The sequence below is a fragment of the Cibotium barometz genome, chromosome 6, assembly GCF_041138505.1.
Source record: "Cibotium barometz isolate CiBa-2024 chromosome 6, ASM4113850v1, whole genome shotgun sequence".
In the NCBI taxonomy this organism is placed as follows: Eukaryota; Viridiplantae; Streptophyta; class Polypodiopsida; order Cyatheales; family Cibotiaceae; genus Cibotium; species Cibotium barometz.
The window spans coordinates 23524571-23538443 of NC_141051.1; positions in this window are offsets into that span (position 1 = coordinate 23524571).

The following is a 13873-nucleotide window of genomic DNA, read 5'->3' on the forward strand; positions in this document are numbered from 1 at the left end:
GCACGCGAAGGAGAGAGGGAATTTTGGGTGCCCAAATGAAGTGTGTTACTACTACAAGAGAGGTAGAAAATGTGAAGGAGAAGGAGATCCTTCGCAGCATTGAAGGATGCCCCTCTACAGCCTTGAGGATGCTTTGGTTGGCGAAGAGAAGTTTGGCCACCGATGGCATGTTACGCTAAAGTACTGGCCACACGATGCAGTCCACTTGCAAATTCACAGAGAGAGAGAGAGAGAGAGAGAGAGAGGTTTCGTTACCTGACTGCAATGCGAGAGCATGGCGGGCTTAGCCATTTTAGAGAGTGATCTCGGTACATTACCAAGTGGTGACTTAGCCATGAATAATTTGTTCAAGGTGGAGAGCATGGCCGATATACAAGCCTCCATGACTTCGTTACTTGCCTCCATGAGAGCTCCAAAAAATAGTAGGGAGATCAAGCGATGCACAGTTTGACATGAAGCGTTCCAAGATTGTCAACTGCACTATAACTGGTATGAAGTCCCACCGTGTTATCTTGGACACACTAATGAGCATGGTGAGCGAGCGACGACTAGCGAGCCTACATAGTAGACGACCGATACATCATGGCCTCAGCTGCTGCAATGGTTATCCAAAAGGTAAAAACTCTCTCTCTCTCTCTCTGTGCTAATTTTTATGCGTGTTTTCAAGTTTTGAAACCTCAACAGAGGGGGGGGGGGAGAGAGAGAGAGAGAGAGAGAGAGAGAGAGAGAGAGAGAGAACAAAAAATAGAGATTTAAACGAAAGGAAGCCCTAGTAGCCCTCTCTTTTAGTCAAAAGGCTTTGGGACACATAGGATTGGTGCAGCAATTGAGGTGATTTCCCACATCTCGGCCAAACATTATGAGTCTTATTGCAAGACAGGTCAAAAGCGAGTGGGCGCCCATGGAAGCACTTCCAAAACCTTCCGAATCATGACCTTTCTAGCATGTTCATCTAGTAGAGGGTTCCCATAGGTACTCTTACAAAACCATCCCAATCATGACCATGAAAATTTTCTTTGTGCATGTTCATGTGCTTCCTACACTCTCCTTTATGTGTGTAGGTTGGAAAATCGATGGGGTTGTGGAAGACAGAGGAGTAGCAACATTGTAGCGCAGACACATACAAGGAGAAGGGTGTGAGAAGGGAAGCGTCATCTCTTTGGTTACTCCACTTTGTTTTTGGATTGCACAACCTTCCTCTTTGTTTTTGGATAGTTTATAAATAGCACATCCACCCAAAAAAAAAGAACATTAGCATTTCCTACATTAGTAATAGTGGTTGGGCCAACCTGGAAAAGGAATTTTTTAATTTTCTTCACGTTTTGTTTTATACAAAAAAAAACTGCTAAGGGGATAGCATTACAAGAAATGCAACCCAAAAAGGTTATGTGTGTGTTCGTATATATTTATATACATACATACGTATATATATATGTTTACATATTTATGCATATGTATGATCACAAATAAGTAACAGATTATATATTTGACTGTGTGTTTATCGGTTTAAGACATGCTCATGATGAAAAAGATGGTGTTTTCGTGTTTGAATACAATGGTTCTCTAACAAAATTGTATTAACAATTATTTGCACAAGCTAGAATTTAAAATCATCCATTAGTAACTATTGAACCATGAAAAGATTCTTTAAAAAATGTAGGAGTGAGGAGATAGAAAAAAATATAATGAGGAACTGATTCGGATCTCAAGAAAGAATGTAAGAAAAATGAATATGCACATGCACACACACACACACACACACACACACACACACGAGAGAGAGAGAGAGAGAGAGAGAGAGAGAGAGAGAGAGAGAGAGAGAGAGAGAGAGAGAGAGAAAGGTAGGCATTATAGGGGAAAGAGTAAGGAGAGATATAAGTTAAATAGAGAGTGGGATTTCAAAGGGGCTTCTTTACTTTAGAGTCCTAGACCAAGACCTACTATTTTCATATATATATATATATATATATTCAAATTTTAAGCCAAAATAATCCTTTCAATAATGTTAATAAACTCATTTCCTTAACCTTTTTTAATTTTTGATATATCTTTATAGTACTGAAAACAGCCAAAAACAATCTCCACCTTAGTTCAAATTTTAGTTCTTCACATATAAGGCGTAAATATTTGTGTGTGTGTGTGTGTGTGTGTGTGTGTGTGTGTGTGTGTGTGTGTGTGTGTGTGTGTGTGTGTGTGTGTGTGTGAGAGAGAGAGAGAGAGAGAGACAGAGAGACAGAGAGAGACAGAGAGAGAGAGAGAGAGAGAGAGAGAGAGAGAGAGACCTTCATATTTCACATTGAGAGATTTCTTCATATTTTACATTAACAATAACTTAAAGAATTTAAGACGGCCTACCATTTGTACTGAATGTAAGGGATAACATGTAAAATAAAGCAAAGAATGTTTTGGAAATGGACAAAAGAAAAATGAGATTATATTAGAAGAGGAGTTTTTACAAGGGAAGTTACATGGAAAAAGGATTGTGACGTAGAGTGGTTGAGTGATTGGCTAGATTGTGTTTCTTGTAGGATTGTTGTTGGAGGCTGATGGGTACGCTTATAAGAAGCGATGAAGGGGGAGGGGGTGGGAAATTGCAAGGGGTGATGAATGGTAGGCCGAATCGAGTGTAGCAGGATGAAGTTTACAAGGGAGGTGCTAATTCATTTGGTGTGAGCATGTAGAGAATTGAATGATTTGACCAGTAACAGTAGTTGGTTCCATAGTTTGCATTCACGCTCTTATTATTTGTCCATATGTGGTCTATAGTTGATTGGTGCAATGTGGTTGGCAATGTAATGTGTTGTGTCATGTTGTGAGTAGTCAAGAAAGATGTGAGAGATGCATATGTATTTGTTGGCTTTAGTGTGTCAATGTTGAAATCACCGATGAGGACAATTTGGTGTTGCATGCTGAATTTTTGGAAGATGACTTGTAGTAGTCGATGAAGAGCGCAAGGAGATGAGGTCAGTGATCGGTAAATTGTTGCTATTTGAAAGTGTTTGTTGGTATGGTTTAATGAAATGAGCAGCAAGTGCCACGATGTTGTCTTGTTCTTGCCTATGGGATCATTGCACTTTCAAAACTGGATCGTAATAAATTGCAAGACCGTGGGCACCGGTTTGAGGTGATCACATTGAAATCTCCAAGCTTGATTCTTTCACCTGCATGCAATCTTGTTTCTTGGAAGCATAGAATGTGTGATGACATCAACGATTTGTCGCAAAGTATATTGTCTTTGTGCTGTCTTAAGGAGACTGTTGCAAGCATTGAGTCTCTAGCCGGACGCTCTCATCAAACTTTATGTGTGTGTCTTGTATGGGTTCTAACAAGATAAGTTGTTTGGGTCTTTGATTCTTGAGAGAGCTGTGTACACCAATCCATGTCCATGGATTTTTTTTTGGACTAAATTCCAACTTTCCATCGTGAGCCCTTGAGACCTGTGTATCGTCCTTTGCTAATGTAGGCTGTATTGGGAATTGCTTTCTTGTGATTGTATTCAAAGCATTTTTACCTATTTGGAATTCTTTTGCAACTATATGCAATGGTGTCCATGTACAAGGTATTGCATGTGTGTATAAGTGTCTTGACTTGTACCTCAATTTTTTGTCCTATTTGTTGAAAGGAGAACTTGATCCAAACAAGTGGGGTTGAATCTTGCAAGTTTGAGCTCATGAAATTTCCCTCCGCACCATTCACAAGCCCGTCTGCAATGTCATGGTTTTCGGCACATAACTCAATGGTCATATTTGGCTTCAATTGGAGGACTTAGTTGAGTCTGGCGAGTGCTTGAGGCTCATGTGGTATTTGTACTTTTCTACTGCATGTTTGGTGTCATATGTCGATTGCCACAAGGATATGAGGCTTCCTAAATTTTGATGCTAAATTTTGATGATACACTTTGTCATTATGCTAAATTTTTGTCGTCATTGGTGTAGAAGAGGTGGGCTATATCATTTTGTTGAGAAGGTACTCTGTAAAATGTAGCATTTAGATAATGTAATTCCATGTCTACATGAGTGCTTGTTCCTATTCTATTGAGAATGTTTATGAAGGTTGGATCATGTTGTGTCATAGTGGTTTTTATCCCGTAGCACTTTGGTGTTGTTTGCCAATATGTGGGTGCGATTTCTTCTAGCAATTGTGATTGTGGCTTGAAGATCCATGAATCACGAACCAGACTTGCTTGGAAAATATCACCACACATAATGACATCAACGGCACCAAATGGTTTATCATACATGTGCTTGATACAACATAATCAATTATCAGCAAGGCTGAGAGTTCTAGATCCAATGAGGGAAATCTCATCAAATACAACCAGTTTGAGACTCTTGTAATGTGTGGACAAGATATCTAGTTTTTCTGTGGATAGACTTGCAAGTGTATTTGTGAGTAATGGTAAGTGCAATGCTGAATGTATTGTTCTTCCACCTATGTTGAATGCAGCCTTTCCCATATAGGCCATAAGCAGGGTTGTTGGGGACTCAACATCGTCCTGAATGGACTTAGTGTAATGCCGTAAAAGACCTTGTACAATGAGCAATAGTGTGAATGTCTTCCCATGCCTGCTCCACCAACAGTCAAGAAAAGATTGAGGGATTTTGTTGGTTGTGGCCTCTTTCGAAGCATGACATCATTGAAGATTAATCACTCCTCATCATTTAGTTTTTGGAGCTGTTCATAAAATGTTGCATTGGGCATGAAGATGTAGGTTTTTGGGACTCTAAGGTCTTTTTGTTTGGGTGGGTTTGGAACATCAAGTGCAATGTCATAGTGCTCTCTTTCATTTTTTGTGCTAGGGTGTTTAGAATTTGAGCTGGATGCTTTTGAACAAGACCTTCTACATTCATTCTCATCTTGTATTGTTGATGGCTTGTTATACTTTTGCATGTTGCTAAGAATAATGTCAACATTTGAGGTGTAGACATCATGCCAAGACCCATGACCGTCGAAGCTTGAGAGCTCATTATTTTGGAATGGGAAGAAAAGCAAGCATTGCTCTCGGTAGTGATTCTCAGGGTCTCTTTCCTTGTTGTAGTTTATGTACCACACTATTCTTGGTTTCTTTCGTATTTTGTGTGTTCTTCAGGATGTGTCAAAGAGTGTCAGGAAATTTGCAAGGCATATGTTGGAGAGATGTGAAGTTCTTCTAGTGTACTTTTGAATTGAGTCAAGGAAAAATATTTTAGTGCTATCCTCTGGCATGCATTCTTCTCTTTGAAGTCAGGAGAAGTGCGCAATGTGTCAAAGTCTCTATAGCCTATCTTAGAGGCCAAAATTTGCTCTATATTGGTGTCGTAGGTGATATCTCTTGTTGTGAGGCTAAAACCTTTCAATTTGCCTTTTCATAGTCAAACCCAAATTGATGATAGCACTTTGTTGACCATGATTTTCATAGTTTTGAAGAATAAATTTTTTATGTTTAAAGCAAACCGTCTATCACTATGCGTCAACTCCCATTTTGTTGTCAGGTGGTAGTTTTTCATTGCATACTAATGGTAAGCATAGTTCTTCACAATGTGAATTCTTGAATAGACTCAAAGGTGGAAAGCCTTCACATGGCATAACGTGAATCATTGAATCATTCATGCCTACAACTTGATGTAAAGAGTTGAGTCCATGGACAAGGTAATCACAAAAGGGCTCATCATCTTGCCCATCAATGTGTTCATCATTGTGAAGTTCATTATTTTCAAGGCTTCGTTCAAGGGCTATCATGTGTGCCAACCAATTATTGTTGAGGGAAACGTTGTTCGCACAATAAAGAGGTGTAGGGAGTAATGCATTAAAGGCTAACATTGTTCTTAGAGGGCCAACAGAGCCACTCATGTACAACTTTCCCTTGATTCCAACCAATATGGATCCTTCAAACTCAAGAAAGTGTGGATGGACACATTGAACTCTCTCTAGATCAGCCATCACATTGACTATTGTGCCACAAAACCCCAGCTCTGTCCATTGTGTGTGAGCTCACGAATTTGTGCAAAAAGGTATTCTGATCAATATCATATGAGCCTCAATTTGGTTCAAGTTTTTGACACTTTCAATAGATGCATTGTAGCCTTGAGTTGCAAGTGAAGAGCTCGACCATTGAAAAGATCCTCACGACAGTTGCGGTTCGCCAGGTAATTTCCTTTTGGATGTGTTTCAAAGGAGGGTTAGGGTGAGCCATAACATTTTTGGCACCGTTGCCAAGGAACCATTCCATCGTTTTTTCTCTAATCTACATATTGCCCATTATCTTTATTAATGGTTTTCCATGAAAAAGATATGGATTTGATGGTGATTTGTGTGAGATTTGGTGTAGAATAGCTCTCTTTTTTATTTTTGAAAAGAATGTTTTTTGTTTAATTTTTAGATTACTTTGTTGTTTTTGTGGTTTTTCATGTTCTTAGGGCTTGCACATAGTTTGTATTGGGCTTAGTTTGCATCCATTGCATCAAAAACAATGCAATAGAATGCAATTTTTAGTGAATGTTAGCTCTCTTTAGTGTTAAACATAGATTTAAGATCATTAATTTTAGTTTAATTATGTGTTTGTTGTTGAAATTTTTTGGATTAGAGTATTAGCAAGCATTAGGAGTAGCTTAATCTCTCGCAAAAATTCTTAAAACCATCAAAAAACCCTTGAATTTAACTAATTTCTCTTAATGGACTGGTTTTTGTCATTAAGGGTGATTAATCTTGTTGAAGTGGCCAAAAAATAGAAAATATGTTAACTTGTGTCTAAATTGATCATATGAGTAGTCAAATTTTTGAGTGTTTTGAGAGCATCTAGATGCATCAAAACACCTAATCACATCAATTGGAGAAATTTGACTCTCTCTTTGCTTAATTTTACCTTGAAAGGGGAGACCATAATTAAGAGTCTAATTAATCCCCTATTTTAGATTAATTTAAACAGTTGTTGATGCACAAAGATTAGCATTCCCTTGCTCTATCGAATGATGTGCTCAATTGTGTGAATTAATTAAGGATTAGTGGTTAATTAGAGTTCTTGATTAGTGTAAAAGAGAAAAAGATTAGTGAAAGAATTAATCTTGGATTAATCTTTAATCACTTTTTTACATAACTCATTAAGGCTAATGAGCATTCAATGAGTAGATGCTCATGAGTTATCAATTTGTCGATTTTGGGAGTCATTTATGAAGGGTGTAAGGGGTGTCATTATTAAAAGGTTGACTTTTTTAAGGGGTGTCATTATTAAAAGGTTGACTTTTTTAAGGGGTGTCATTATTAAAAGGTTGACTTTTTTGATTCCCACTTACCTTTTTGGGAAATTGCTCATATCCTTTTCATTTTTAAATTCAAAAAATATCCCCCCCAAAAAGGGAAATTCGTATTTCCCACTAGACTCGAAAAAAAAATTCGAATTTAATATTCCGTAAAGTCTGTGGTTCACGGCATGAACCATTTTCTACAACTTCACGGAACCTCAGTTCACACCCAAAAGATTCGTCCTTGAGAATCATGCAAATATATATATATATAATAAAAAAATTAAATTTAATATTCCGTGAAGTCCGGTTCACGGTGTGAATAATTTTCTGCAACTTCACGAAACTTGAGTTCACGCCCAAAAAGTTCACGAAACCTCTTTTTAAAAAATCGAATTTAATATTCCCTGAAGCGGAGTTCACAACATGAACCATTTTTTGCAACTTCACAGAACCTAAGTTCACACCCAAAAGGTTCACGGAACCTTTTTTTTTAAATCGAATTCAATATTCCGTGAAGTCCGGTTCATGGCATGAACCATTTTTTGCAACTTCACAGAACCTGAGTTCATGCCCAAAAGGTTTACGTCCTCGGGAACCGCGAGTGAAAAAAATTAAATTTAATATTTTGTGAAGTCCGGTTCACGGCGTGAACCATTTTCTGTAACTTCACAGAACTAGAGTTCATGGAATCTTTTTTTAAATCAAATTTAATATTCTGTGAAGTCCCGGTTCACAGCATGGACCATTTTCTACAACTTCACAGAACCTTTTCTTTTAAATCAAATTTAATATTCCGTGAAGTCCGGTTCACGACGGTGTGAACCATTTTTTGTAATTTCACGGAACTAGCATTCATGTCAAAAAAATAAATAAATAAAATATAAAATTTATACAGCCCTTGAAGTCCGTCGGCGTGAAAAGGGATCTGTCAGCCAAAAAAACCCTGTTTGGAGCCCCGTATCTCCTAAATCGTATATCCAATGAAGGCGCTCTAGGGCTCATCAAAAAACTAACATTGAGCTCTTCGACTTAGGACATGGTCGTCTGAAGTCAAAATCAACCATTTTGGCCTCTGACTAGCAGCCTCAAAATTCGACCCGAAAATCGAGGTAAAAAACAACCCAAAAAATAACAAAAAATCGTTAAAAACATGAAAACAACGACGAGTCATATTCTGGCTACTTTTTGAAGGTCTAATCGATAAAATCACAGACGACTCACGGAAACAAAGTTGTAGTACTCCAAAATACTACAACTCCCTCATACAGAGCTTTTCGAAATTCATTTTGAAACATCCTAAAAAAAGATAATGAGAAAGAGAACATGTCAAAAACAAAAGAATGAAGTAAGAATATACTATAACTACAGACTGTGAGCATGAACTTTTCATGGATTGATACAAGTGACCCTATCTTGGACCTGGATTTTTTGGAAGAACGGTACTATCAAGGGAAGCTAAGGATTCCTCCTTTCCAAATCCACTCACGTTACCACTAGGGGAGAGATGTTGTGGATCCTCCTTTGTGGACCTATTCCACCTACTATTCCATCCCCTTGCACCACCATGTTTTACCTTTGAGCATCGCATGTGGTATGTAGTGTCCCAGTTATGTTGGCACTGTTGAACTTATTTTAGGTGCGCTATTGGATAGGACTATTGCAGTCCATGGTAGGAGACACACCACAACAACAAGATCACATGAGTGTACATCACCTAGTGGGAGGACATTACCAAGATAGAACTACAAGGAATAACTTGTAGAGCACGAGAGGAGGGCAAGAACTTATGGATTTACACCATCATTTCTTGTAATGTTATCGACTCCTTGTCCCTTATGGAGCAAGAACTTATGGATTTACACCATCATTTCTTGTAATGTTATCGACTCCTTGTTCCTTATGGAGCATGGTGGGTGCTTTCCTTGTTGATAACCTAGTTCATGGTAGCTACTTAGCTTACTTATCTATAGTACCCATGCCATATCATAGTGAGGATGCACTTAGACCATTGCCTAGTATACCAAAGGACAAACATATATATATGAAGTAAACCCAAATGAGGGGGAAAATCAACCTAGTCAAGTCAAATTGGAGCACAATTACAAACTATGGATATATGATGAGTTTGATTTAAAGGTTATTAGGTGAAATCGTGTGACCAGATCCAGATTTACAACTTGTAGTGGATGTTCAACCTCAATATGGACCGTATAATACCACTTGCTCAGGTGTATCCTAACTCACTCTCAACTTTGAAATTATTCTTGCACATCATTACATGCATTCATATAACTAAAAGGCTATATGATTGGGTAAAAATTTATTTCTAAGTTCCACTTAGGGAAACTTTAAGGTCATATTCTTTCTTATATTTAGTAATGTTCCTACTTGCCCATCGTGAGTGAGTGACCTTAAATTATGCTGATGCAGTATGTGAAGTACTCCCACTTATATTTTAGTGACGTTAACTCAATCGTAGGTGAAAAATAAACCCAAAAAATAATCAGAAGAAGAAACCAATAATAAAAAAATAAAAAATAAAAAATAAAAACACAAAAACACCAAGAAGCTAACTATCACTGTATAGGATCCTCGTAGGACTCTGGATAACTATCCCTACATAGGATCCTCATAGGGCTCTGGGTTATTAGTGAGGGTACCTTCAGATCAATGCCTTAATTCTTATGGGGTAACCATCACCGTCTTAGGAGATTACTATCATTCCTTAGTGTTTGCAGGGGATGAGGATGGAGCAATAGTCACACGGTGCTACAAATATTATAAAATGTTAAAATTAGGCAAGATCAGGGTATCCAGGTCAAGACAAGATATCTAGTTTTTTTGTGGATAGACTTGCAAGTGTATTTGTGAGTAATGGTAAGTGCAATGCTGAATGTATTGTTCTTCCACCTATGTTGAATGCAGCCTTTCCCATATAGGCCATAAGCAGGGTTGTTGGGGACTCAACATCGTCCTGAATGGACTTAGTGTAATGCCGCAAAAGACCTTGTACAATGAGCAATAGTGTGAATGTCTTCCCATGCCTGCTCCACCAGCAGTCAAGAAAAGATTGAGGGATTTTGTTGGTTGTGGCCTCTTTCGAAGCATGACATCATTGAAGATTAATCACTCCTCATCATTTAGTTTTTGGAGCTGTTCATAAAATGTTGCATTGGGCATGAAGATGTAGGTTTTTGGGACTCTAAGGTCTTTTTTTTGGGTGGGTTTGGAACATCAAGTGCAATGTCATAGTGCTCTCTTTCATTTTCTGTGCTAGGGTGTTTAGAATTTGAGCTGGATGCTTTTGAACAAGACCTTCTACATTCATTCTCATCTTGTATTGTTGATGGCTTATTATACTTTTGCATGTTGCTAAGAATAATGTCAACATTTGAGGTGTAGACATCATGCCAAGACCCATGACCGTCGAAGCTTGAGAGCTCATTACTTTGGAATGGAAAGAAAAGCAAGTATTGCTCTCGGTAGTGATTCTCAGGGTCTCTTTCCTTGTTGTAGTTTATGTAGCACACTATTCTTGGTTTCTTTCGTATTTTGTGTGTTCTTCAGGTTGTGTCAAAGAGTGTCAGGAAATTTGCAAGGCATATGTTGGAGAGATGTGAAGTTCTTCTAGTGTACTTTTGAATTGAGTCAAGGAAAAATATTTTAGTGCTATCCTCTGGCATGCATTCTTCTCTTTGAAGTCAGGAGAAGTGCGCAATGTGTCAAAGTCTCTATAGCCTATCTTAGAGGCCAAAATTTGCTCTATATTGGTGTCGTAGGTGATATCTCTTGTTGTGAGGCTAGAACCTTTCAATTTGCCTTTTCATAGTCGAACCCAAATTGATGATAGCACTTTGTTGACCATGATTTTCACAGTTTTGAAGAATAAATTTTTTATGTTTAAAGCAAACCGTCTATCACTATGCGTCAACTCCCATTTTGTTGTCAGGTGGTAGTTTTTCATTGCATACTAATGGTAAGCATAGTTCTTCACAATGTGAATTCTTGAATAGACTCAAAGGTGGAAAGCCTTCACATGGCATAACGTGAATCATTGAATCATTCATGCCTACAACTTGATGTAAAGAGTAGAGTCCATGGACAAGGTAATCACAAAAGGGCTCATCATCTTGCCCATCAATGTGTTCATCATTGTGAAGTTCATTATTTTCAAGGCTTCGTTCAAGGGCTATCATGTGTGCCAACCAATTATTGTTGAGGGAAACGTTGTTCGCACAATAAAGAGGTGTAGGGAGTAATGCATTAAAGGCTAACATTGTTCTTAGAGGGCCAACAGAGCCACTCATGTACAACTTTCCCTTGATTCCAACCAATATGGATCCTTCAAACTCAAGAAAGTGTGGACGGACACATTGAACTCTCTCTAGATCGGCCATCACATTGACTATTGTGCCACAAAACCCCAGCTCTGTCCATTATGTGTGAGCTCACGAATTTGTGCAAAAAGGTATTCTGATCAATATCATATGAGCCTCAATTTGGTTCAAGTTTTTGACACTTTCAATAGATGCATTGTAGCCTTGAGTTGCAAGTGAAGAGCTCGACCATTGAAAAGATCCTCACGACAGTTGCGGTTCACCAGGTAATTTCCTTTTGGATGTGTTTCAAAGGAGGGTTAGGGTGAGCCATAACATTTTTGGCACCGTTGCCAAGGAACCATCCCTAGGCTTTTTCCATCGTTTTTCCTCTAATCTACATATTGCCCATTATCTTTATTAATGGTTTTCCATGAAAAAGATATGGATTTGATGGTGATTTGTGTGAGATTTGGTGTAGAATAGCTCTCTTGTTTATTTTTGAAAAGAATGTTTTTTGTTTAATTTTTAGATTACTTTGTTGTTTTTGTGGTTTCATGTTCTTAGAGCTTGCACATAGTTTGTATTGGGCTTAGTTTGCATCCATTGCATCAAAAACAATGCAATAGAATGTAATTTTTAGTGAATGTTAGCTCTCTTTAGTGTTAAACATAGATTTAAGATCATTAATTTTAGTTTAATTATGTATTTGTTGTTGAAATTTTTTGGATTAGAGTGTTAGCAAGCATTAGGAGTAGCTTAATCTCTCGCAAAAATTCTTAAAACCATCAAAAAACCCTTGAATTTGACTAATTTCTCTTAATGGACTGGTTTTTGTCATTAAGGGTGATTAATCTTGTTGAAGTGGCCAAAAAATAGAAAATATGTTAACTAGTGTCTAAATTGATCATATGAGTAGTCAAATTTTTGAGTGTTTTGAGAGCATCTAGATGCATCAAAACACCTAATCACATCAATTGGAGAAATTTGACTCTCTCTTTACTTAATTTTACCTTGAAAGGGGAGACCATAATTAAGAGTCTAATTAATCTCCTATTTTAGATTAATTTAAATAGTTGTTGATGCACAAAGATTAGCATTCCCTTGCTCTATCGAATGATGTGCTCAATTGTGTGAATTAATTAAGGATTAGTGGTTAATTAGAGTTCTTGATTAGTGTAAAAGAGAAAAAGATTAGTGAAAGAATTAATCTTGGATTAATCTTTAATCACTTTTTTACATAACTCATTAAGGCTAATGAGCATTCAATGAGTAGATGCTCATGAGTTATCAATTTGTCGATTTTGGGAGTCATTTATGAAGGGTGTAAGGGGTGTCATTATTAAAAGGTTGACTTTTTTTAAGGGGTGTCATTATTAAAAGGTTGACTTTTTTGATTCCCACTTACCTTTTTGGGAAAATGCTCATATCCTTTTCATTTTTAAATTCAAAAAATATCCCCCTCAAAAAGGAAAATTCGTATTTTCCACTAGACTCAAAAAAAATTCGAATTTAATATTCCGTAAAGTCTGTGGTTCACGGCATGAACCATTTTCTACAACTTCACGGAACCTGAGTTCACACCCAAAAGATTCATCCTTGAGAATCGTGCAAAAATATATATATATAATAAAAAAATTAAATTTAATATTTCGTGAAGTCCGGTTCACGGTGTGAATAATTTTCTGCAACTTCACGAAACTTGAGTTCACGCCCAAAAGGTTCACGAAACCTCTTTTTAAAAAATCGAATTTAATATTCCCTAAAGCGGAGTTCACAGCATGAACCATTTTTTGCAACTTCACAGAACCTAAGTTCACACCCAAAAGGTTCACGGAACCTTTTTTTTTAATCGAATTCAATATTCCGTGAAGTCCGATTCATGGCATGAACCATTTTTTGCAGAACCTGAGTTCACGCCCAAAAGGTTTACGTCCTAGGAAACCGCGAGTGAAAAAAATTAAATTTAATATTTTGTGAAGTCCGGTTCACGGCGTGAACCATTTTCTGTAACTTCACAGAACTAGAGTTCATGGAATCTTTCTTTTAAATCAAATTTAATATTCTGTGAAGTCCCGGTTCACGGCATGGACCATTTTCTACAACTTCACAGAACCTTTTCTTTTAAATCAAATTTAATATTCCGTGAAGTCCGATTCACGGCAGTGTGAACCATTTTTTGCAATTTCACGGAACTAGCATTCATTTCAAAAAAATAAATAAATAAAATATAAAATTTATACAGCCCTTGAAGTCCGTCGGCGTGAAAAGGGATCTGTCAGCCAAAAAAACCCTGTTTGGAGCCCCGTATCTCCTAAATCGTATATCTAATGAAGG